The 26,654-nt window shown below is 42.8% G+C and overlaps 1 protein-coding gene across 3 annotated transcripts in view; it reads left to right on the forward strand.

Moving 5' to 3' along the window:
- The window catches only part of EPHB1 (EPH receptor B1), a 421,589-nt gene that overhangs the window by 274,366 nt on the left and 120,569 nt on the right, over nt 1-26,654 (forward strand). The window lies entirely within an intron of this gene.

Genomic DNA, 26,654 nt, shown 5'->3' on the forward strand with positions numbered 1-26,654 from the left:
TGAATTTTTCTACCACTCAGTGGGCAGGTAGCTAAAGGTAGTTGAACTCTCCCACACCTTACCCTATGCTCTGTCAGTCCAAGCACTATTCCCCCTAGTCCAACTCCACTGGAATTGAACTGGGCTGGGAGAAAAGAGCTTGCAGCAATAGTTCATGGAGAGGAAAGAATGGAGTAGAGGGAGGGGTAGCCAGGTCCCCAGCGTGTCGGGGAGACCCAGCACTCACCCTCCATTTTTTTGCTCCTTCTGGGAAGTGATTTTATCACACAGGCTTGGGAGCTTGTACACGCTCTGCAGGACCCCAGACAGGCCCAATTCAGTCCATTTGTGCCCAACTGCTAAGTGCAGGAGCACTCTCAAGGTGGCACAATGATATTACTCTGAGATTGACATTGTGGCACTGCCTGCAATGCCCCTGTTCCCCCAACTTTCCCTCCTGCCAGCCAAGTGAGTGGAGGGGGGCAGAGGATGGGAGTGGAGGATCCCCTGCCCCCACCAAGAAACCTGAGTCCCAACCCATGTTTTTTTAGACATAAAAAAAAATCAGGCCCAGTCAACCTCAGATTTATATGAACAGACAAACCAACAAATAAACAAAAATGGCGGCTGCTGCCATATCTAGTTTGACTTTCAGGTGCACTTGAGTGTGGGTTTGACATGCAACCAAGTCACAGGTTTCTCATCTGCAAGTTCCTTAAGTCGGTTGCACATTGTTACATCCAGCCAACCCACAGATTTATGTCCATGGCCACAATGCAGATCTATGTGAAAGCTTTCCAATACTGTCAGGCAGCCTGTATAACCTGGACCTATTACATTAATGTCAAAACCCAACCAATTGATTATCTCTGTTTGAATATGCAGATTAAGCTGAAAAGTGGACAAAAAGCATCCCAATGAAGTCATTCAAATTATTTAGACAGCTGCCACTTTTAGAGTTTTTTATTTATTATTCAAAATATTTCCAGCACATGATGAGCCCTCAAGGCTGCTCTCTGTTCACAGGAACTGAAACAGAATCAACAGCATGATGCAAAAGGTCAAAGTGCCATAAACTCATAAAGGACTAAGAGTAGTCAAATCCATAAAATCAGGGATAAAAGAGTCAGTAAATATCTCCACAAACTTTCTGTGATCTGGCCTAGGTGCTGTTTTGCACTAAACTAATTTGCTAATTCAAGTAAGCCTATGTATTTATCATTTAATTGTTTCCCTCACAATTTGTTTCTTAAATACTATTTACAGAAAGTAGTTGTGCATATTTAAATGTCTCCTTGTTGTAGGATGGGTTGCCAAAATAATCGCTTTAAACCCCAAATGATATTGCAGAAGGATTGTTAGGTGTGAGCAAGGCTGATTTAGCTTTTTGGTTACATGACACTTTGTTTAGGGATTAAAGGATCCCCCCCACAAGTGCTAATAAAAATAGAAAATTTGCTGCCTTTGTTTGTGGTGAGAATATTTTCTACAAGTTAAACACTGTGATAAGTGAACACAGGGCAGGCCTTTTCTCATGTTCACTCAAGTTTTCTAGTCTGAGTGGTTGTGTGACATTTCTGGTTATTGTGTTGAGGCTTTTTGCAAAGTAGCTGAGTGTTTCCATAGTACAGATGATTATCAGTGCTATCCTAAGAACACTTTCTTGGGAGTGAGCCCCACTGAATAGATCTGAATAGGATTCTAAGTAGACCTGGGCCGTTTTCACACATTGTTAACATTGCACAACATCATGCAACTCTCACAGAATGCTAGCATCTTTATGGCACAATTTCTGACATCATCACACCACAAAAATGGAATCATGACAGGGTGACATCAAAAGACACTAGCATTCCGTGAGTGTTGCATGATGTTGCACAACGTTAACAGCGTATGAAAATGGCCCTGCTTAGGATTGCTCTCTATATGATACAGTCAGCTTGCAGCTGTCCATACTAGAGATGGGCACGGACTGGAAAAAAAAATGAACCATGTGGTTCGTGGTTCATCAAATTTCACGAACCATGAACCATGAACTTTCACGAACCTGCCCCTGGTTCGCGAACCGGTTCATTTGATTTGTGAAAAGGTCACTTCCAGGTCAGAAAAATAATCACTTCTGGGCCAGCAGAAGTTCACTTCCGGGTCAGCAGAAGGTCTGCAGGAAGTCCATCCCCTGTTGCCTAGGAAACTGATTGATTGGCACCAGGCTGTCTGCAGCGACGAACCAAAAAATGAACCAAACAAACCAGCCTAAAAGTTTGTGGCGGTTCATCAGAAATGGAATCTGATGAACAGCTGGTTCGCGAACCACGAACCAGCTTGGTTTGTGCTTAATTTTGGTTCATATTTCGGTTTGTGCCCATCTCTAGTCCATACTTAGACCATTTTGTTTGATGGTGTTTAGACTTGTGTCTTGGTGTCTTTTCTTGTGTTTTAGAATATTCAAGTTTCAGACAATACTGAAGTTCATCTCAAAGGCTGGGCAAAAGCTAACTCTTTAACTGTGTATATTGATTTGGAAAAGTTAGATAATATGTCTGCTCCACTAGTCATTTTATCTTTCTGCCTATTGAACAGGTTCTATGTCTGTGACAGTCCAAGAGTATTTTTAGGTATAATTAGTGGTTCACACATTACTTTGTTGTCTGCACTGTACTACAATGAAAATACTGTATCCTGTTGGGTGTACAATCTCAGATAGACAAGACAAAGAAAAGTATCTGAGAAAGGAGTAGCAGGAATAGAAGTAATGGTGGGTTCAGCAGACTGCACTGACATATGCACCCATGAGTGTGGTGACAGAATGTACTATTTAGAGACGTTTGCTTATATGTTAGTGTTAAGGAACAGGTAATTTGTGAACTTGCCCCAACATCACTTGACCTTAATATGTTCTAGAATAAGGCTTAGATACAAACTTTATGTGATGGTGTCCTCTTGGCTATCATGAGGCTGCCACTGCCATTTTAATTTAAAAGTGCCATGACGGTCCATCCTGATTGGTCCTGCAGTGTAATGCTTGTTCCCTCCTTCTGCATTTTCAACTGCCAAAAAGCTGCTGGGGTGAGGTGTGTGCAGTCATTTTGGCACTTAATAAGGCAATGAGGGGAGGGAGCACTTTAGCCTTCCACATTGCAGACCCAACCAGGATCATGCCCTTATGATATTTTTTAATCAGTTTAAAATGGCTGTTGTTCCCCTGTGGCAGCCATGAAGATGCCATTGCATCTAGTTTTACTATTAGTGACAGCTGTACAAGATCTTTCACATGCTGTTTGTTGTTTTAAACCATTCCTCATTTTGGTTCCAGTTTTATTCAACAAACTGATAATATATGCAATCAAGAGGAGTGTGACCATCAACAGGAAGGCATGTTAAATATCCATGATTAACCAGTACTCAGGTGCTTTACTATAAAGCCCAAACCTCCAGAATGACTACTAGAGATAAGCTAGTGTAGGATGAACACTATAAATTCTATATTTTTGTTCAGTGATTTAAATATGCATGATTTATTTTTATTTTATATAGTATTTTATTTGTTATTGTATAACAGTTAAGGAGCAAGATGTAGGGATAGGATTTACAATGCAGTGATACTCCATTATATTTTACAGAGTTAAGCAATTGGTAATTTATGATCTAGGCCTATGATCATATGACATTAGTTATAGGCTTAGAGACAAGATGGTTTATAGTTGCTGCTACTACCAGCATTTTCTTCAGACAATGCTACAGTGAGCGTCCTGGGTTCTTAGGAGGCTTTCAAAGGAGAGGAGCTTAACATACATAAGCGTATGGAAAGTGACATGGAAAAGGGGAGCCAACAGGATATAAATAGCAGGTGAACTTGAGTGAAAAGAGTGGATGAGAGTCATTTTCACACGCGCCCTGGGGGATTGCGCAAACTCATGGCATGAAGCATCTTCCTAGCACGATCTCATGCATGATCCCCTTTAATGGCCCAATGATGTCAGAAAAAGCAGCATTAAACGGGATTGTGCTGGGAAATCGCGCTTGCAAGACACTTTTATGCTGTGAGTTTTGTGCGATCTTCCAGGCACATGGCCGTGTGAAAATGGCTGAGGTTTGATTTAAATGTGACAGTCTTCAAAAGAAGAACTTGCCTCTGTGAGTGTTGCATGTGTTTGAAAGCTGATTCAAGCCAGGCCCTCTTGTTCTGCATGCAATATTAATATGAGAGTACTGTTCTGCTCTGGCTACAGATCTGCATTCTACTAGCAGTGTCCACTTAGTGGTTGAGGGTCCAGTTTCAGTCAGATGCTGGACACATGCAGTGAGAGTTGCTCCTCCATGTCTGAATATAAGAATAAAACAAAAACAATGTCATCTTTAGAATTTGCTCAGAGATGGGAGGACATTGGTTTTAGGATCAACACACACTAAGGACAGCCATTCCGTGCTGTGCAGAACCCTGCTTTGAAAAGGGGGGTGGAGGGTGCCCTTCTTAGTGATAGATCACTTAGGCAGTGTGTCCCCATAGCCCTTGGGAAAGACCAGAGATATTACGTCTTAAGGGGCGTGGAATCTAAGAGCTTTGACATCCCTTAGCATTGGTGTCAAACAGTTCAGGATCGCAAGTGAAAGATGATGTACGCAACTGAAGCTACTGGGGAATGTAGGCAGACAGACTGTAATTATAGGAGAGAGACGCTAATTTGTAATAATAATGGAGACACATTACAGATTAGAAAAAATTGCAAAATTAGCAAGTTAAGTAGTAACAGAAACCAATGCATACCCTATTACAAAATGCACTTTGTTCATTTATTTTGACGAGAGTCATTCAGATTAATTGTCATTACAAATAAACAAGCGTAATCCATTAACTGAACCACTAAGTTCTCCATTTGGGGAAGATGATAGGCCTGCTTGTGTCCTTGCTGTCCTCCCTACCTTTTGTTTATTTTCCTTGATTGTTTTTCATCAACCTTGACAGATCGGAGTAAAGGACTCTTTTCTCTGCTCCTTCCTTCACAGCTTTTCTTCAAAAGTGCCAGGCTCTGTACTACTTTGAGTGTTTTGCATAGAAGAGTAGCTTAATTCTTTGTGATGGAGCTTCATAACAGGCTAGCAAGCAAATCGCTGCATGGTATTTAGTAACTTCCGTAATGTAATCTGCACAATGAATGTCATAGGGAGGAGCTGTAACATTGCAGTATTGCAGTGCTATAATGATGATATAGTAAACTATTAAGCCTTTCCTCTGGTTGACGGAAACATCAGTTATTTCTGCAAAGAAAACAGTGAAGTTAGCAGGTAGGGATGATGTTGAATGTGAGTGCAGGCTGAAGTTATAGCTAAGGGATAATATAGATGTTGGACATCAGTCTGCAGGCCCGTGGGGCGAGTCAAACCAGAAGGCACCTTTGCTGTGGAGTATCATCTCTAAGGCAATTCCTTCTCCTTTATGATTTTCCCAGAATTTATGATTACAGTGTTTTGTTCTGCCAGGCCTCCTGATTGGTTTGTTTATTGAGAAAATAGTCTGCTGATGTGGTATTGGACAATTTTTGCATTTGTATTTGGTTTTCTGATGTATGTGCTTTTGTTTAAAGTTGTAAACACCTTTGAAGAACATGTGGCAAAAAGGTATCATAAATAAATAAAAGAAAATGGTAGGCAGGCAAGGAGTGTGAATGACTAATTAAGAAATGGTCTAGTTTTTATAGAAATTACAGTGCAGTCCTAAACAGAACTCTATACCATTCTAAGCGATGGGTGTAATTCTGCTCAGATGCTCAATTGCTCATATTCAAAGGCCAAAGCAGATTCTGGTAAATTATAGCACAATATGAAATGTCAGGGCTTTTTTTCTGGGAAAAGAGGTGGTGGAACTCAGTGGGTTGCCCTCGAAGAAAATGGTCACATGGCTGGTGGCCCCGCCCCCTGATCTCCAGACAGAGGGGAGCAATCTCAACTCCCCTCTGTCTGGAGATCAGGGGGCAGGGCCACCAGCCATATGACCATTTTCAAGAGGTTCTGGAACTCCGTTCCACCGCGTTTCCGCTGAAAAAAAAAGCCCTGTGAAATGTTATGGGTGCCTTGTGTCACATGACAAAATGCTGAATCAGTTTGAGAGAGGTGAGATTTACATTTTACTTCAATGCAGCCAAAAGGTCAGGGGCTCTGATTATGAGGGAGGAGGGCATGCTTATATTTTCAAATAAGAATGATTTTGCTCCCCAACAGAAAATTTCTGTTCCCTCATGAGGAAAAAGAGGAGCTTGGAGGAGGATGGATTTGATCAGATAATGGGTGTATCCAATTTGTTTCTTTGAAAGTTAAAATATCCTGGGTTAGGCTTTTGGGACTTTTTTCCCTTTTAGGAGATTGGAGCAGGTCAGCACTGTCTATTCTGCCCAGATACGAGGCTTTGAGCCACAGGTGCAAACTTGAAAAAGCTTTCAAGGACAAAGCTTGTCGGAGACTGGCCTTGTTAGCATGTAGCCTTACGGGGGTGGGGTGATGAGTTCTTTCCCCCCTCCCTTACCTGTGAGAACAGACCATGGTGGAGGGATTTGGCCCTTTTGATTGGCTAAGAGTTTAGGCCAGCTGCAGGCAGCTGGTTATGAAAAGAGTTGTTTCTACAGTCTCTAAGGGAAAAATGGAGGAAAGCAAAGGAGACCTGTTCCTGATCTTGCACCTGTATCTGCATTTGCTCCTGTTCTTGAATGGTACCTAATTGGTGGATTCCTGTGCTAGCAACCTTTGTGCTTTTGTCTTTGGGACCTCTGGATGTAAGAGCTAAAGCTCCCTTTTGGACTCTGAGGGCCAAGCTACACATGACAAATGACACTTGAACAGCAAGTGGATTGAGTGGAGGGCAAGTGAACAGGGAGAAATACACTTGCTGTTCAAGTGTCATTCGTCATGTATAGTTTGGCCCTATAACTTGCTGAGGTAACATCAGGAACAAGGTCATGGACTTCTAGTGAATATAGCTTAGCTCAAATAGTCTGTTGTTATTTTGTGCTTCTCCACATACTTCTTTGTTTATTTTGTTTGCGTTTGCAGTTTTCTTTAATAAATCCCTTTCTTAGTGTGTGTGGAGTTATTGAGAGTTGTGGCTGCAATTCAAATCCAGTTCGTTGGCCATTCTCCTGTGGTTTGGAAGTGGGTCAGTCTTGACTGAAAGGAAGTAGCTCCTCCTCTGTTCCAAGGCTGGTTGAATCAGACAATCCTCTAGGGGAGGGCTCTTCTCTGGCACACCAGTTTTTTGCCAGCCTTGCTCTTGCAGGGAGTCAAAGTGCTGTGCTCTCCAGAGCACCAATCCTAAAAAAAAGAAAGAAAAGAAAGAGAAAAAAGACGAGGAAAAGAAATTAGATTGCCTCCTGGGGAAAAGGAAGGGCTTGTCCCTCCACCCCAACCCACCCACCCCCTGTGACCATCAAGGCTCGGGAGACAGAGATAACCTTCCTCGACTTCAGCTTCAGCTGTGGTGGCATGCAGCAGCCTTAACGCCAAAAGCCAACGGCTGCACTATGCAGCAGGGTGGGGGGGGGAGTGAGGCCGGTGCTGGGCCCCGATGGCGGCAATTGTGCGCGCCACGCAGCAGAACACCGGGGGAACAGCACGGCAGGAGCCCCGATGAAGCGAGAGCATTGGGCAAAAAGGAAAGAAAGCTCAGGCAGTGAGTGTTTAGCAAGTGTCGCGCCACACGAAAGGCAAGCCCTGCTGAAGCACGCTAACGGCGGCAGTGGCAGGGAGAGCTCCTGAACCCTTTGGAAGCCCGGTAAGTGACCCTTTGGGGCACTGGGAATGGAGGGGACTTACTCTTGAGTAGGAGCACTGCAGGGGATCCTGTCCTTCAGAGACCCATACAGTTCTGATTAGGCTCCTTTTGTTTTCTCTGTCTCTCTTCTCTCCCCCCAATTCCCTTTAGGCGGGAAAGTGCTTTCTGTTGGGAATGGTATCCAAGGCAGGCATGGAAGGGCCTAGCGTGGCTGCAAGCAGGGTTGAAGGTCTAGACTTGTCTAATTCCCCTGCCTCCACTCAATCTTTACAAGGCCCCAGTGGACAAAGCCAGGAGGGCAGCCAATTAGACCTTTCGGGGCCAGAGGCCAAAGAAAACCTACTGGCCTGGATAAAGACACAGCTCAAGAAGGGGTTTAAAGAAGTGATGGATGCAATCAAGGGACATTACAGAAGGGTGAACCAACCCCAGGGCCAAGTAAGAGAGATAGGCCCAAACTCTCCTCTACTTCCCCTAAAGCCAAGAGAAATAGAGGTCAGAGGAAGTACCTGGAAGGAGATTCTAGTCTGTTGGGGGAACTCCAGTCAGACTCAGAACATCAGACCATCACTCTGACAGTGAGGAAGGGAACTTTCTGATGAACAAGAAGATAATGGTGATGTTATCCAAACCAGACTCTTCCCCCAGGAGATTTTCTCCAAATTACTTCCCAAGGTTCTGAGATCTCTGGAAATTGCTCAGACAAACATGGGGAAAAAGGAATCAGACCCAGACTTCCCTGAAGATTTAGAGAAGGTCCTCCCTAAGGTGGGCACTACAAACACAGGAGTACCTCTACCCAGGGCTTTTTTTCTGGGAAAAGAGGTTGTGGAACGCAGTGGGTTGCCCTCGGAGAAAATGGTCACATGGCTGGTGGCCCCGCCCCCTGATCTCCAGACAGAGGGGAGTTTAGATTGCCCTCCGTGCCGCTCAATTATTTGGAGAATCTGTAGACAAATATTTGGTGGAAGGTGCGGAGAAGAAGAAAGTCCTTCCATCCAAGAAAATGAATTTGAAGACAAAAGATAGGAACTCTTTTTGTGACTCCAAGTGCCCCATTAGACAGAGTACCTCGAGATCTTACAAGCAGGAACAGAGTCGACCAGACGGAGTGAACATTAAACCGGAAGATCTTCACTCAGGCGTGTATGAGATACGGGAACCCGGAAGTGGACCTGTTCGCTTCGAGTGAGAACACTCAACTACCAAAATTCTTTGCCAGGCAAAAGGAACAAGGGGAATTAGGTATAGACGTGCTAAACAAAGATTGGACCCAGGCTCTTCTCTATGCCTTTCCTCCCATAAAAATACTGGACAGAGTACTTCAAAAGGTAGTGCAACAACAAGCAGAGGTGTTAGTGATTGCTCCTTTCTGGCCGAGGAGATCATGGTTCCAGGAATTGAAACATCTCTCTGTATCAGAACCATGGAGTCTGCCACAGCGGAAGGATCTCCTTTCTTAGGGGAAGATGTTTCACCCAGATCAGGCGTCCTTGAAATTGACAGCCTGGAGATTGAGCACCAGCATCTGTCAGAACTAAGTTATAAGGACAGTGTGAAAGCTATCATAGTAGCTATCCTGGCAGTGAGGCTTCACTTGCCAGTTCTTTTGGAACTTTGTCTTTTGACACCAGCAGGTGAGCAGTAACCCCCCTGGGGGTCCATACAAGCTTGCCGGAAACTACTACAGTGGGAACATGGTTAAATACCTCCAATATGAGCAACTTTGGAATCCAAAGCAGCTACATTAAAGTAAAACAAACGCTTGAATATTTCCCACTTTACTTTCAGTTTGGCCTTTGGTTTGGCATACCAGAGAATCATGGGCAATACCTCTTTCTGACCAACTGTGTCAATATCACTTAAGACTATCAAAGAGCAGGCTTAACTGTCCTGGTGATGCAGGGTGTGAATAATGAACACACTCTGCCTTGCCCATATTAGAACATACAAGCCAGGAGGGCAGCCAATTAGACCTTTCAGGGCCAGAGGCCAAAGAAAACCTACTGGCCTGGATAAAGACACAGCTCAAGAAGGGGTTTAAAGAAGTGATGGGATGTTGCTGGGAAGATATTAGAACAGATTTTAAAGGGATCAATCTGTAAGCATCTGAAGGACCGCTCAGTGATCCGGGGAAGTCAGCATGGTTTTGTTCCTAACAGATCTTGCCAGACCAACCTGGTTTCCTTCTTTGATCGAGTGACCAGCTTACTGGATCGGGGGGACTCTGTTGACGTGATTTATCTGGATTTCAGTAAAGCTTTTGATAAGGTCCCCCATGACATTCTGATGGGCAAACTGGAAGACTGTGGAGTGGACTATAGGACAGTTCGGTGGATAGGGAACTGGTTAGAGGACCGCACTCAAAGAGTGGTGGTCAACTGCATTTCATCAGATTGGAGGGAGGTGTCCAGTGGGGTGCCGCAGGGCTCGGTGTTGGGCCCGGTACTTTTCAATATTTTTATCAATGATCTGGATGAAGGAGTGGAAAGGCTGCTCATTAAATTTGCTGATGATACCAAATTGGGAGGAGTAGCAAACACCCAAGAAGATAGAATTAAAATTCAACAAGACCTGAATACTCTGGAGAAGTGGGCAGCTGTGAATAGGATGCAATTCAACAAAGACAAGTGCACAGTATTACATCTGGGCCACAAAAATGGGAAGCACAAATACTGGATGGGGGATACACTTCTGGGCAGTAGTATATGCGAAAGGGATCTTGGGGTAAGAGTGGACTGTAAACTAAATATGAGCCGTCAGTGTGATGCGGTGGCAAAAAAGGCTAATTCAATCTTGGGTTGTATCAAAGGGGCCATAGCGTCGAAATCGCAGGAGGTCATAGCCCCTCTCTATACTGCCTTGGTCAGGCCACACCTGGAGTATTGTGTGCAGTTCTGGAGGCCTCACTTCAAAAAGGATGTGGCCAAAATCGAGAGGGTGCAGAGGAGAGCAATGAGGATGATCAGGGGTCTGGAGACTGAGCCCTACGATGAAAGGCTAAGAGCCTCGGGAATGTTTAGTTTGGAGAAGAGGAGGTTGAGGGGGGACATGATTGCTCTCTTTAAATATTTGAAAGGCTGTCATTTGGAGGAGGGCAAGGAGCTGTTCCAGTTGGCAGCAGAGGGTAGGACGCGAAGCAATGGGCTTAAATTACATGCACAAAGGTACCGGCTGGATATTAGGAAAAACTTTTTCACGGTCAGAGTAGTTCAAAAGTGGAATCAGCTGCCTAGGGAGGTGGTGAGCTCCCCCTCACTGGCAGTTTTCAAGAAGAGGCTGGATGAATACTTGTCAGAGATGCTTTAGGCTGATCCTGCACTGGGCAGGGGGTTGGACTAGATAGTCTGTATGGCCCCTTACAACTCTATGATTCTATGATTCTATTAAACAGCTGTATTAGCCCAGTGATTCATCTAACAGACCAATAGTTCATCCATGTAGAGTTTAAAAATGGTTCTTAAAATGTCTGACAAGTGCAGAGTTCAGGTAAAAACCAAAGTATTAATTTAAAGCCTTTGGGTAAAACAGTAGACTTTAAATGACTTTAAACAGTAAAGGATCTCTAAACGTCCCTCTATCTGCTTGCATCATTGCCATAAGTAAGTAGTCCCTGTGACCTGCCTGTGGGACAAATTACATCTAAACTGACCCTTATTTCCAGACAAATGCACAGAGAGTTGCATGCTTCAGCCACCAGAAACCAACTGCAAATTTGTGAGCACCTAAGCTACCATCTTATGTGCAGTTGTACAGCTTAACTACACTTGATTTCAGCAGGGCTGTAGCAACCTAAATGTGTGCAGCATATTAGAGCCCTATATTCATCAAAGACTTGCTCATGAAGGTAATAATGCTAAGACAGATTTCGCCAAAACAGTAATAAACCCACAATATTGGAAGCTGGAATTTTTCAGCTGTACTTCCACTATAGCACCAGAGCTTTCTGAAAACGTAGGTCAGTCTGTTCAAGATTGGTATGGTCCTCTCTCTTTTGCTGGTAAGCCCCAGGCATGTAGTATGATGCAAAACTGAGCTCAACAGCCACAATTGGCAATCAGAGGAAATCAAGTTTGCCTTCATTACAGAAGTTTAGTATAAAGCATCACTTTCTGGATGCACAAAATAATTTTCTACCCTGCTTTATATTAGCCCTCTGAAATACCAGGATGGACTCCATTGTGTGTATTTGGGGCTGGAATGCTGGGACTAAAGAAGCCAATGTTATGCAGATTGATATCAACATGAGTAGAGGGGGAATGGGCATGTTTACACCCCCCCCCCATTTATTCATGATTGCTGGCTCATGTATGGAGGAAGTGTATGTGAATAGACTAGGACTCTCCTTGTGACTGGGACAGGGTTTTTTTTAAAAGCAGCATTTCCAGTCATAGGGAAGAAGCCTATGTGCATATACTTCTTATGCATATAGAATCTCTGTGCTCATGAGCTTCTGATTGTGCATAGGTATCATGAGACCAGCATGCTTATGTCCACCCCCTCTCCGAGTGTGCTGAAGTCAATGTGCATAACGTCATATCTGTAGAAGACTGCTGTTAAAACTGCAACTGAATTTGAGCTGCACATTTTGTGAAAAAACAAGCTGCAGCGTACAAAAGATGGTCGGTAGTGTTGGTGAGAGTCTGTCAGATACATGATCATGAGAAAAAAAATGTAAAAACTTACAGTCTGTGCATGCGTGGTACTCCATTCCCTACCGTTGATTTCCTGCTCAAAGTTTTAAAGGCATAACTGTTTAATAAATATGAAAACAGTAGATGAGTGCTATTTCACAATTCTATATTTAAAATAAAATCTGAAATGGCATTCTGTTCTCAGTGTTGTTCCGATTGCTGTGTGATGCACTGTTGCAAGCAATGCAGTATGATTCCCTTTGCATATGTAGATATCGCAATAGCACAATGGCCATCAAAAACTTTTTAAAAGGGGAGGGGAATATACATTTGTGCATGTGAGCAAGATACATGTGTGATGTTTAGAGGAGGGGTAATGGAGAGAGGAGTGGTTGGAGGATTTGTGGGAATGCTCTTCTGAAGCACTAAAAAGCCTCCACATACATTGATACGGTAGGATAATCGAGCAGAAAACCTGCATTAAAAATAAGCAAAGACCAAGACGGGTCTCAGAAAAACATTTAAAAACCGGAATAATCACCACCCACTTGTGCATGGAAAACAATGCCGTGTGTAATGAGTGGAATAACCTGCCAGAATACCGTTGGTAGGCTGCCTTATTAAGGACATGTGGAAGCGGAAGTGAATTTATAATCATACACTTTTATAACAGTGGATGGTTACAGTGTACCAGAACAGGTGTCAACAGCTAGCTATTTCTTTTCTGCTAATCACCTGCAGTTTCAAAACCTTCTCTCCTTCTCACTAACTGCTCTAACAGATTTTCCAACTGTCACTGGCCCCAGCATTCTGCCAGCTCACATTGGCTGTTCTCCAGGAGAGGTGGAGCTGGAACTAGTTCTGTCTATCTGACTTGCAATAGTTGAATAGTTGATGTAATTGACGCTGGAGATTGGACAAATCTCCTTATTGCAAGAGAAGTTGATTGGGGTTGTTGCTGGTGGAAAAACATTGTTTCAGTATGTATTGAGGATTACTTAGGTTTGACCAAGTGGAAAGAAAAATAAAATGTCAAGCTAGTTTTTTTAAAAGGCAAATTACAGCCATGCACAGACCCAGTTTGGATGTGTGTCACACTGAGAGGCAAGATGTTTCAACTCTTCCACCCATTCCAATTTTACTAATTCAAACCATCCACTACCCTGTGATGTTGTTAGTCTTTTGAAGAAAAAACCAATCATTTTCCATTAAAGGTTTACAGCAGTATGAGGAGACGAGTTTTGATTTGCAAAACTGTGTGGTTTCAAAATTAAAACCCTTGTCTCTCCCAGTGCAGCTCTGATCCAGACAGAATGAAATCTGGTTTATGATGACACTGGGAAGATCATAGATTTCTCCAGTGTCTTGTCTGCTTTGACCAAAAGTTCAGTCAGGCTGCTTGTCTGCAGTAGAAAGGTTAAAGCAGAAATTCTTAGGAAAAATTATATGGAACATGACCTCAAATATGTTTACTTTGGACCAAATGTCATGTGACAGTCCATGTTCATATCACCAGAGCTGAGTTGGGGGGAAAACCCTCACCTGTGGTAATTGGGGCCATAATCATCTGGATCGGGACTACTGTACTGTGGAAGTAGGGGTTAAATCTTCCACCCCATCCTTTCCCAGACCCTTGCTGCTTTAAGCCCCAACGGGAAAAATAGGCTGTAATGTATTTCTCATATTCTTATGTGTTAGAGAGAGTATGGGCAAATCCACATGCCCTTGGCATGTCCTGGCGTTGCGTTAAAGGTTCGCTAAACACCCAGAAGTATAGCATCTTTCTAGCGAGATTTCAGAAATTGTGCTAGAACAACGCTGTACTTCTGGGTGTTTAGTGAACATTTAGCACAACGCCGGGACGCTACAAGGGCGTGTGGATTTGCCCTATGTTTGCTGTTGGTGTGTTGAAAGCCTGAGACAGGGACAATGTGGAATTTCTTTCTCTGAAATTTTATTTTTTAGATACAGCAATTGGTTCTTCTTATTCTATTTTCCTCTTTCAAAAGAGGAATTCTCCTTGGTTTCTCATTAATTTTCCTTTGAGTTTTTTTAACCATATGGTAGTGTAGATTTCCTTACCTGTGGATTTCTGCCTGTTGTTGTGCTGCAATAATATGGTACAAAGGGTAAAAAGCAATCTGATGCAGCAAGGATATGAGTCCTGGCTTGTGTTTAAAAGTTTGTTTAATTGCTCACTTTGTTCTTTAATTTTTCAGCTTTGCTTGTAATATATGAATAAACAAATACATTACTTCTTAGAGATCTAAATCAAATGTTCCTCTTCAGGAAAGAAAAATTGATTCAAAACTGACTCAGATTCCTAAAAGAAGGATAGAAATGGATTGCTGGATTTCAGGGAGAAATTTAAGAGAATTCCACTTAACAACCCTAGACAATGTTTAATGATTCCAAAAGCTAAACCATGTGAACCTGAGGTTCCATGGCTGGAGCTCCACAGGTGTTATTTGGCCCTGGTAATCAGCATTGATATCTCCTAATAATGATTGGGGCCAAAGACCTTTGGAAAGGGATTTTTAAAGACTTTTTTCACATGCTATTTCATCAGTATGAAATGTGTCTAAGAGCCATAGAGAGAGAGGTACCTGTATTGTGCCTGCTCTTTCCTCTACCTGATCCTTAATGTGCCTTAGAGCAGGTTTTCACCTGGGAAATCGGGAGGAGTGGGAGAGAGTTAAACCACCCCTCTCCCAATGCTGTGGCCTTGATCCATATCAGGCTCCTCCTGCTGGTTTCTGCATTTCAGTTTAGATGTCTGGAGATACAAACCTGGATCCCCATCCGTCATATGTGGTTTGGCTGCTGAGAAGTTGTTTCCAGTAAATTAATTTGGACTTACTCCATATACTTAGTATGTTTAGCAATGTAGCCTAACTCTATACATGTACTTCATCATTTCTTCTAAATCTATGTGTATTTGTTATGGTGACTTTTAGAACACTATATTTGGTATTGGACATTAAATGCATTGCACACATGTTAAAAATAATTTGGAGCATATAGCACTATAATTGTTGAGACTGTACAAAAGAGACTCATAAATCACTTGCCCCTCCCGTGTATAAGATACCACACTTTGTCTTTCTGGAGCAGAATCTATAGATATTGAAAAGTAAAGGTTGGAATAGCCTGACAAGTGACCAATTGATTGTCCTAAGTATCTTCATTGATTTCTCTAATCCCAGCACGTTTGGAGCAGCATTATTATGTTGCACTCTTCCTTTCCTGCCACTAGGAATAGCAGCCAAAATAAATAAATTTAATAACCACAGGAAAAAAATTCAGAGTCTGAAAGGAAAAGAAAATGAATGGTTTTGGCTGGTATTTAACTTTTTGATTGCTAACAAAAGATACAGTGTAGGGAACCCAATGGCAGCTTTATGCAAAATAGCTTTATGTTTTTGTTAACCCTTTTGCACCTTCTGTCACTGCTTTGCTATGGTTAGTAATGTCTAGTAAGCTGGAGGTTCTATAAAAAGTTATTGTTTTATTTTGTTGGCTTTAGATAGAGGGGATGCAGTGGGGAGGGAAGAGACTTGGTGAAGTGTTCAGTCTCCAGGGCCTGCGTTTTGCTTATGTTACTTTGTGATGTGCCAGAAAGGAACACTGATGGCGCACCATATTTTTAAATTATTATGATCACTGATTTAGTAGAAGCAAGTATAATTTGTGCATAGATTTGGTGTCGCTGTCTAACCAACCGCATATCCCTTATAAGAATGTTGTAGGGGAAGAGAGAGGAGACTTCACTTCATCTGAGCAGCCATTATTATTTTTTCCTGGATAAGGAAATTAAATGTTTCTCATCATGGAATTTGTTCTGGAATAACCTGACATGGGCACCTGACTTGTTTTATGCCCTGAATAGTAAGTGCACATGAAGCAAAATAGTGTTTGGTTGAAGGCTTATGGGTAAAAGATGTTTGCGGAAGCGTAGAAGAAATGTATGTATCCATTAGACAAGCTCCATCTGATTGTTACCTTACTGTATATATATATATATATATGCACTACTAAATCTAACCCATTTACTTCTTGTTTATACACTAAAGGACATGTTTTCTAACACCTGCGGCTTCCATCAGAGCTGCTGCTACCGTCTGTTTCAATTAGCTTGCTGCAAACCACCTAACCCAGAAGGAGGAGTAGAAATTAGACCTCTGTTAAATAGCTTGTGAGGACTGAGGACTGGTATAGTGTTGTGGCTTAGATGAAAGCTGGGGAACTAGAAATCCCTGCTTCAGATCTCACCCCAGTTATGAATGCATGGAGGGCCATACGCATTGCGGGGGAAGATCCCTGAATTTTCTGTAACATTGAAAAACTTCTGCTGGAGGGAGATATTTACTGCAAGATGTGCTTGTATTTTAACTCCCTTCCCCTAGTACTATGACCCTGATCCAATGTTGGGTCCCCATTACTGCTTTTCATGTTAATATTAGAAGTTTGAAGATGGCAGATCTCCAACATAACACACAGTTTGGCTTGTTCATCAAGCCATTATTCTCTCAGAGCAACCCCCTCTCCAATATGTGGCAAAGCCATACTGACTCACCATAAAGGGGTGTTTTAAGACTTACTGAGATTACTTTGAATGTCTGAAATGTGCTTCCTGGTAGAGGGTTAAGTGCCAGACATATATGAATCTAGTGAAGTATCTTGTTTACCTTGTAGTTTCCTGAATCCACATGTAAAAAAAAAACCTGCTGCTAGTTATAGCCCAATCTGTCTTGCTGAGGGACTACATGTGGTGCTTGTGCCCGTCATGAAGGATTTTTATGATAGATATTTTGTGTCCTTTTTTACTGTTTGAAATAACTGGAAGAACAAGAGACCTGTGTGTGTTTTGAATTATAGGTTAAAGGACTCCAATAAAGATTAGGTGGCCCACTATCTCCCAAGGAAATTGCATCAAAGTGGTTGCTCCAGCTTCTCTTGTTAATTTCCTCCCCTTGGCTGTGAGGAGATGCCTCATATCGTGATGTGGCAGACGGGGGATAAGAGGCACTTTCCATTATCTCAATCATTGCACTGTTTATGAGACACTTAGTATGTTTCTTTACGAAGTGATGAGGCTGTGGAAGATGGAGTCTGTGTGTGTGATAGTGTGTGTGTGTGTATACAAAGAGGCTAAAAATAAAACACAGATAGCTCTATGTTTGTACCAATGGAAACCCACGGGAAAAAATTGTACCTATCTTTATATTTTATTAAATTCCTACTCCATTTTTGTTATCCATTAAATATAACATTTTAAATTAAAATGCTTTTATTTATTCCATGCCAGACAATCTGTGTTTAAAACAAAATTGTAATGTATATTTTATGCTGAAAGTATATTTGTATTTTCTAACAGCTATGTTTTTCAGCTTTCTTTTCTTTGTGTTTTCCATTAAAAAAAAAACCCAAACCAAAAGGCTTTCTTTTAAACATTGAAAACTTTATCCAAACTTTTCAAAATAAAGAATTTTTCACTATACAAAATCCGTCATCCTTTTAAAATAGCTGTGAAGCTCCTTCAGTGCCTCTGCTTGTTTCCTTAGTAAATGATGCAGAATTCTGTCAAATAAAAGTCGACGCTTCATGGTATTTGACTAGTGAATGTCATCCATCTGTGCATCATTCCAGTATCATGTTCCAAACCTTACTTATCCCTCGCTTCATTGTCATTGTCCTCAAAATGTGCAGCCTGCATGTAATGTATTTAATGCATTTAATTTGGACTTTATTTCTGCTTGTTAATGTAGGGTTTCTAATATTTGTTGCTATGAGTTTAAATGTAGACCTCTGAGGAAAGGAGGAGGAGTACTGGATCGGTGAATTGAATATAATCTGACTGAACAGTAATTGTATCCTGAGGGTGGTGGAGTGAAGTGCAGTTTTTAGTTTCTGCTGAGAGAAAGTGTTCATTTTAGGCAAAGCAGGCAACCTGTGTGGAAGCCTGAAAGGGGTTTTATTCTGTAAAGTTCAGTGAATCTGTGTGGTATTCTGAAAAATGTTGTATGCCCCTGAGACAGAATCTGTGTATATCTAAGTGAGAGATTATTGTTGTTATTAGATTGATCTATCTAGCTCAGATAAGCTGTGTGAAAAGGCCTGGGTGAATCTATGTCTGTGTGGAGTTTAGTCTGCTAGAGAAGATCTGTGCAGAAAATAACTCTGTGTGACCGAGTCTGTGAAAATACCTTTAAGAAGAGACAATTATATTCGAAACCACCAAATTTAAGAAATATTCTGAAACCAATAGTTTTTTTAAAGGTGTAAAAGAAAGCAAACTATTGCACTGCATGATCTCCATTTCTCTCTGTTAATTGAAACAGTATAATCAATCTATGGGTTCCTGAATCTTAGTTTTGATTTTTTCCCCCAATTCTTGCCACTAATAATGCATTGGATCCCATCTTTCCACAAATGGAGTGAGTTGATAGAGGGGGATTTTAACTGCATTCTCCTTCTCAGTGCTGCTGCCCTCATGTCCCCAGAAAATCTATACCCAAAGCAGGGCCAGATCTACAGTTGCCGGCGCCCAGAGCGCGTGCATGCTCCCGGCGCTGAGTGATGATGTCACTTCTGTGACATCATCACACAGGGTGACGTGTGCCGCCTTGCGGCAAGCTGGCTGTCCCAGCGTGCCGCAGAGCTGGCGGTGGCAGCGGGAGTGGCTGGGAGGCCGCCCGAGCCATTTGCTTGCCCTGCAGGACAGGGGGCGGCCGGCTTGCAGTGCGCCCCCTGTCCTGCGGGGCAGGCGAATGGCGTGGGCGGCCTCTCAGCCACCCGTGCTGCCTTTCACCTGCCCTGTAGGACAGGTGGCACGTGGTAAGTGCGCCCCTGTCCTGCCGCCTGCACACTCCCGGTGTTGGCGGCTGCGCCCGGCGCCCCCTCTTTGGCGGCACCAGGGGCAGACTACCCCCCTGCCCCCCTATCAATCCGGCCCTGACCCAAAGCACTCTTAAGAACACCATGAGAGTCATTGTGGAGGAAATGGATGGCAGTAAGGGGGGCTTGGCAGAAATCTCCTTCTCCCTTCTTCTATGAGTTTTTGCTCCATTCCACATCAAGTGAGGGGAAGATATCTGGCAATTCCGCCTTTCTACATTCCCCCTGCACTGCATCCCAGGTTGTTCCTGAAGGTTCTCCAGCACTCAGAATAGTTTTTGAGTGGGCACAAGGAGCTGCTGGGAAGGAGGGAGATTTGATCTATTCAAGGAAGCACTGAATCCAACTCAGTTTCTTTTGCATGCTTCTTCTGAGGATGCCCTATTAAACTTCTTTGTCCATGTGCACAATATTATCTTTCTCATTTCCTCTTTTTCAAGTATTTTGGACTTTATGTTGAATAATTATCTATACTGAATAATGCTTTTTTAAAAAAAAAATATCCTGAATATATAGATTCTTAATGATTTAGAAATTTCTTGTTTTGAACCTACAAAACCTCAGGTGATATTAACTAATGACAATCTGATGCCCATGAACTGTAGTTCCTGGGATTCACTCAACGGAATGCTTGCTTCCCTCTTATTCCTCTCAACCTTTCTCTTCCCCCAACAGTACATATTGAAATTCTCACTTTGCCCTCTGTCTGCTGTTTGCAACCCCTGCCCCACTGGCCATGCTCTCTCTCCTTGTGTGGGTTTGTATGCATGCACCCACACAGCCCACAGCTGTGTTATTTTTGAATCTTTCTCTGAACCCTCTTACTACTCATGTGCATCCGAATCATTGTTTTCACCTTGATCTTGAGCATCCCTTCTGTCAGTAGGGACTTAGGGTCTCAGTCTCCCTAAGCCTGCATTGATGCCCAGTATCTGCAAACAAGACATACTTTTTAACAATAGTGGGAATGGTTGGTGCCAGTGCCAGGTCAGCAATTAATTCCCCAGGGAATCCAATGTTAATGGCTCCCAACATTAACCCTTAGTTCGGTGGTCTTCAACCCTCAGTTGGGTTGTGGAGCCCCATTTGCTGAGTCACAACAAGTCCCTGTAGAGCTCAACTCTGAATACAGAGTGATGTTAGTCAAGCCGTCTCTATACCAGAAGAGTGATACTTGCCTACACCACCATTTGTCGTGAGTTACTGCTTGGATTCTGAAATAACAGGCTGTGTTGTGAGTCAGCCAGGGCTGAGTGGTAGTGAGGACTATAGATGTTAAAGAGCATCGGGGAAAGAATCACCCCCTGAGGGACGCCGCATACCAAAGAATGGCGAGCAGACATCTGTTCCCCAAGTGCCACCCTCTGTCCCTGATTACGAAGGAAGGAGTTCAGCCATTGCAGGGCTGTCCCACGAATCCCCACATCAGCAAGGTGGTGGGTCAGAAGATTATGATCGACCATGTTGAACGCTGCTGTAAGATCTAAAAGTACCAGCAGTGCCGACCCACCCTGATCCAGGTGTCGCCTCAGATCACCTGTGAGGGCGACCAGAGCCGTCTCCGTACCATGGCCAGGCCTGAAGCTGGACTGGAATGGATCCAGGATAGAGGCATCATCCAGGTATACCTGCAGCTGTTCTGCTACCGCCCTCTCAATTACCTTATCCAGGAATGGAACATTTGAAACTGGGTGGGAATTGGCTGGATCAACAGGATCCAGTGATGGTTTCTTTAATAAGGGCCGCACCACTGCCTCCTTCAGTGAGTCTGGAAAAATCCCAGAACTCAGAGAAAGATTAATGATGTCAGCTAATGGTGCCCAAATTCCATCACTGCCAGTTTTCACCAGCCATAATGGGCACGGGTCCAGTGGGCATGTGGTAGGTTTCACAGCACGCAGGACCCTGCCTACCTCCTCCTGGGAGAGTGGCCTGAATTGATTTAATATCAACCCTGAGGACAACCAAGGGCCCCCCAGTTCACATACTGCATCAACCTTGGTGGACAGGTCCTGGCGGAGTGACAAGATCTTATCTGCAAAATAGTCTCCAAAAACCTCACAGCTTATTACTGAATTTACATTTTTATTTGTCCCATGTGTGAGGGATATGAAAGACTGAATCACTCTGGAAAGTTGTGCTGGGCGAGACCTAGCAGACGCAATGGAAGCTGCATAGTAGTCTCATCATGAGCAAGAGAGCGATAGAGATGACAGAGATGAGGAGAAAGCCAGAAAACACTCTTCAACAAATCTTTAATATCTACAAAACCTGGTGCACAGTAGCACACTGCATGCAAATAGCTGCATCTGCGTGTGTTTCAATACACTCACCCCCTGAACTGAGTGCTAGCTGAATAAATTTAGCAGTGAAATCCTAAGCAGAGTTACTCCAGTGTAAGCCCATTGGTTTCAGTGGGCTTAAACTGGAGCAACTCTGCTTAGTTTCACTGTCAATGTGGGAGATGGTGGTAGAGTTGAAAATGTAGGAGAAACACTCAGTTATTAGTATGATGCATATGAAGTGCATTGTACACTCAGTATAGAGAAGTACATTCTACTTTGAGCAGCAGTTCTGTATTCTTGGTTGACCACAATCTGGGAGCCATTGAATCTGCCACTAATGTCTATGATCTACTGTAACTCATCTCAAATATACTGGGAAGCCAAAATACGGTGAGGATCAGCTGAGGCCATCAAGTATAACGTCCATCTACAGTGTCACCAGGTTCATCTCAACTATTAAAGGAATCTTTGAGCTGTTTATTACTTTGGGGTGTCTCTAGTAAGGATTTGGAGAATTGCTGAGCTTTCAGTAAGGCTACATTAATAACGCCTGGCTTTTTCTTTCTTCCTGTCTCCTTTCCATTCTGGATTTCCTATTTGTTACTGTAGCAGATAGACAATCCCCATTCTCTCTACATAATGCTTCAGTCAGTGTTCTTTTCTGCCCTTCTGGATAGCTCAGCAGGGTCTTTCCTATTTTCTCTCCTACTGAATTATGCATGCTATTAGGAATGTAACCCTGAGATCTATCCTGCAGCAACAGTGAAATGTATTTTCACAGAGTAACTAAGATTTGGGGGAGGGGGAGAGGGAGAGAGAGAGAGAGAGAGAGCCAATTCGGCTTTGAGCCTCACATTTTGACATCCACATTGGAGAAAGCAATTCTTTCTCTGTTCATTTTTTTTTGTATATACAGTCACAAGCCACAAAGGATTGGTTGATTAATGAATCCTCACATTGGCAAGGATTAAAGCATTATTATACCTCTAGCTGGAGAGAGTTTCCTATTTATGAATTAATTGGTAGCTTCTGGTTGAATAAGCTCTGAGGTGATGGCCTCAAAATGCATTAGCCCTGGGTGGAATTTATTGGGAGATCATTGTTGTCATTGGCGTACTGGCATTCCAAATAAATGAGGAAAATGGACCAAAGTAAACTACTGAAGGCTAAATCTAAGTAGCAGTCTCTGAGATGTTCTCTTGTACCTTCCTTCTATTCCCCTCCTTATTTCTGCACCTACCTGTCATGACAGGGATTGGAAAATCTCATAAGCCATCTTGGATGCTGTCACATAGCTTGGAACATTGTACATGCAAAAGCACATTACCATGCAGTGATTATGCAAATCAGATACCCACAGCCAATGAAAACGAAAAGAATTGTGTAAGTGAGAGTAAGCGGTATGATTTTTCCTGTCCTTAATGGCGCAACATCCATCATTATGATTAGATGAGACAATTCCATGTCAAACTAATGTTTCTTAACTTTATTTTAGCTTAAGAAATTTATTTCTATTTCTAAATTTTCCACCCTTATACCGCTGCATAGACAGCAGTGATTATGCAAAGATTTCACACTGGACTCATGTCAACAGCCCATTTCTTCTCACCCATCTCATTAAGACAAATATCCCTGCTGCCTTGGCCCACTCTCCATCATTGCACATTAGCATCTTGAGGTTTGAAACCTAGAAGCAACCTCTTCCGAACACTGTATCCCAGTCACTTGAATAAGTTTTGCCTGCAAAAAAAGTTGCTCATGTGTCAAAGGTGCCAATTAGGCTGAAAATAGCAATGTCATTTGTGATACAGACAGTTGTGTGTCAAAAGAACTGGACTAGGGTTGCCAGTTGTTGTTGGAGGCGACTAGAGTCATGATCACTAGTAATAATTTCAAGTAACTGCCAAGGAGAGGTAGTTGAATATTATCGCATGAGTCTGATGTAATGTGACATTTATAATTGCAAGTCTGTTTCTGTGTGTGCTCCTGTTTAGTATCCATCCTACCCTGAAAGTTTACGGCTGGTGTGAGCAATTTTACATTGATATGGGTCCCTCCCTAGCTCCAAAGCTTTCTAAATCTATAGACAGAAAGAGTGCAGATGAGTCTAAAAATACCAGCAGTTAGTGAGGTTTAGTATGACTCCACAGCTGTCTACACAGACAGCTTCCTGTGGATCATTTTTATCAGCTTTGTAGATCAATACCAAAAAACATTTACCATCCTACAAAATATGCCTACTGGTCTGCCCAGCACCAACGTGTAACTATATGTCATCGGATGGCTCAAACATTGGGTCTGGTAACAGTAGTCTTACCATGCAGTCTTAAGCAGATTCATACACTTCAAAGTCCATTGAAGTCAGTGGGAATTGAAAGGTGTAACTCTGCTTAACGTTGTAGAGTTAGACAATCTACAGCAAATACAAGAAGTTTTATCAAGCCATGCCTACCTGTCAGTGGGTGTCTAGCAAGATAGCAGAATGGGAATCATTAATTAGATGTTTAAGGATTTTCTTGAAAATAAATTATCAAATTATTACTAAAACAGACCATCTGAAAACCAAATATTGCTGAGAAATATTGCTGCTTCTGGACAAGAACATAAGAAGAGCCCTGCTGGATCAGACCAGTAGTCCATCTACCCTAACATCTGTTTCAGACATCGACCATTGTAGGCTTTCCATCCCCCTGCCTGGGGTGGGGGAACTCCTGGCCAATGGGGGTGGGAAGGCATGGGAGGGGGGGAGAAGTGCATGCAGGTACTCCCACATTTCCCCCTCACCCCATTTGGAGACGATTTTTATTGAAACTGAAGGGCTTTAGCATACTCTACAGCTCCTCTGTCGTGCTAGTATGACTGGGAAGTGTGGGAGCTCCCAGCCCCCTGCACTCCCGTTTTGGCCCTTGAGACCCCTGGTAACCCTAGGCTATTGCCTAGTAGGGCCAGCAAACTGGACATAGGTGCCATGGCCTTCTCCTGATGTTGCCTCTTAGCATGAGTATCCAGAGGTTTACTGCCTCTGAATGTGGAGACTCCCTTTAGTCACTATGCCTAGTACCTGCTGAGGGATCCATTAATCTGTTTAATCCCCTTCTAAAGCCATCTATGCCCAAAGATATCACTAGATCATCTGGCAGTGAATTCCACAATTTAATTATTGAGTGAAGTATTTCCTTTCTTCTGTACTGCCTGTCCTAAACTACACTGGGTTCCCATTTATGTCCTCTCTATCTGCTTTCTGTACCCTATACATAATTTTATAAACCTCCATTATGTCCTTTCCCTCCCCCACCCCAAGACATCTTCTCTCTAAACTGAAAAGCTGTGAAGTCATTTGAGAGGCGATTCAAATTTTTACTCATCTTGATAGACTTCTCCCAGCTCTGCAATATCTTTTTTGATATACAATGACCAGAAATTTATATATTATTCCAAATGGTGCTGTACCATAGAACTATGCACAGACATGACACTATCTGCTGCTTTATTTTCAATCCCTTTCCTTATAAATCCCCAGCACAGAATTTACCTTTTTCACCATTGCTATACACTGAGGCACCATTTTTATTAAATTGCCCACTACAGTTCCAGGATCTCTTTCCCACTCAGTTTTGACCAGAATCCATTGGCATATATTTACAATGAGGGGTTTTGCACCAGTGGGCATCACCTTGCACTTTACCTAGACTGTACTTCATTTGTTGTCCACTCGCCTAAGTTGGAGAGATCTTCCTTGAGCTCCTCACAATGAGCTTTTGGTTTTCCAGTCCTCCAGTACAAAGGATGATTTATATGGCAAGTTATATAACTTGGTTAGAAGATCAACAAGTTCTAAGAGCACTCGATGTATGCTATTCAGACCTGGGCCGATTCCAGATGGCCCTCCCCATCCCGAAACGTCACACGTCGTCGCACGGAAAACGCGATATTTTGTGTTTTCCGCGCGATGACGCGCAACGTTTCGGGATGGGGAGGGCCGTCTGGAATCGGCCCTGGACTCTTAAATCAGTTTTTTAATTTACCCAGGAGCCCTATAACTCCATCTCTTGTCCCTTCAGTATGAGTCAGTTCTTCAGACACCCTTTCCAAACACTCTGGCTCCACACCCCACATTTTATGTGATGAAAAGAGATGCAAAGAATTCATTCTGTTTCCCTGTCATCTCACCATCTTCCTTAAGCAATCCTTTAATTCCTTTGTCATCCAACGGCCAACTGTCTCCCTGCCTGGTGTCCTACTCCTGATATAGTTGGGAAAAATGCTTATTGTTTGTCTTAATGTTTTTAGCAATGTGCTTATCAAAATCTTTTTTTTTTTTGCTTGCCACTTTGTCAGCTGACTTTAAAAATTTGTTTTGCCAGAACCTCTGCTTTTTTCTGTTTACCTTGTTCAGACAAACTTTCCATTGTTAAAAGAGCTTGGGGGTGGGAGTGGCTTTCATGGCTTCCTTGACTAGGGCTGTTAACCATGCCCGCATCCTTTTAGCCTTAATGATACCTTTGATAACTTGAAGTATCCATTCTATCCAGGCTTCAATTAATGTGGTTTTCAATGGCTTCCACAATCCTTAAGGTATTTCACTCTTGATTCTTCCCTTCAGCTTCTTTCTGACTAGTCCCCTTATTTTTGCCAAGTTCCCTCTTCCAAATTAAATGTGATTGTGTTGTTTTGGGTAACCTTTCATTAACATACAGGCTGAAATAGGATGCGGTTTACCAAATGCTGCAACATTAGAGTGAATGTGCATTGCCGTTTTTTGAGGGCCATTTTCTATGCCCTTAACATGGTCAGAGGACAGTCTTCTAAAATCACGTGGTTGGAAGAATTCCCAATAGGCTTGTAGTCCTGTAAAAATACAGAATTGTAGTTTGTAGCCTTTTAACACCATTCCATAGCAGATTTATGGGCCGCTACACTCTTGTGTTCACTGTTCATGCCTCTTTGGCTGTCAAAGGGGATAATGGTTTTTAATCCTAGATGTATGTCCAGCCTCCACAGTGCAGCTCTAAGCTAAACCCAGTATTAGACAATGGAGGTTTTCACAGATGATTCTGTCCCTGCAGGAAATGCAGTTGGTCAACTTGAGCTCAAGTCAGG

This window comes from Eublepharis macularius, chromosome 6, assembly GCF_028583425.1.
Source record: "Eublepharis macularius isolate TG4126 chromosome 6, MPM_Emac_v1.0, whole genome shotgun sequence".
Classification (NCBI taxonomy): domain Eukaryota; kingdom Metazoa; phylum Chordata; class Lepidosauria; order Squamata; family Eublepharidae; genus Eublepharis; species Eublepharis macularius.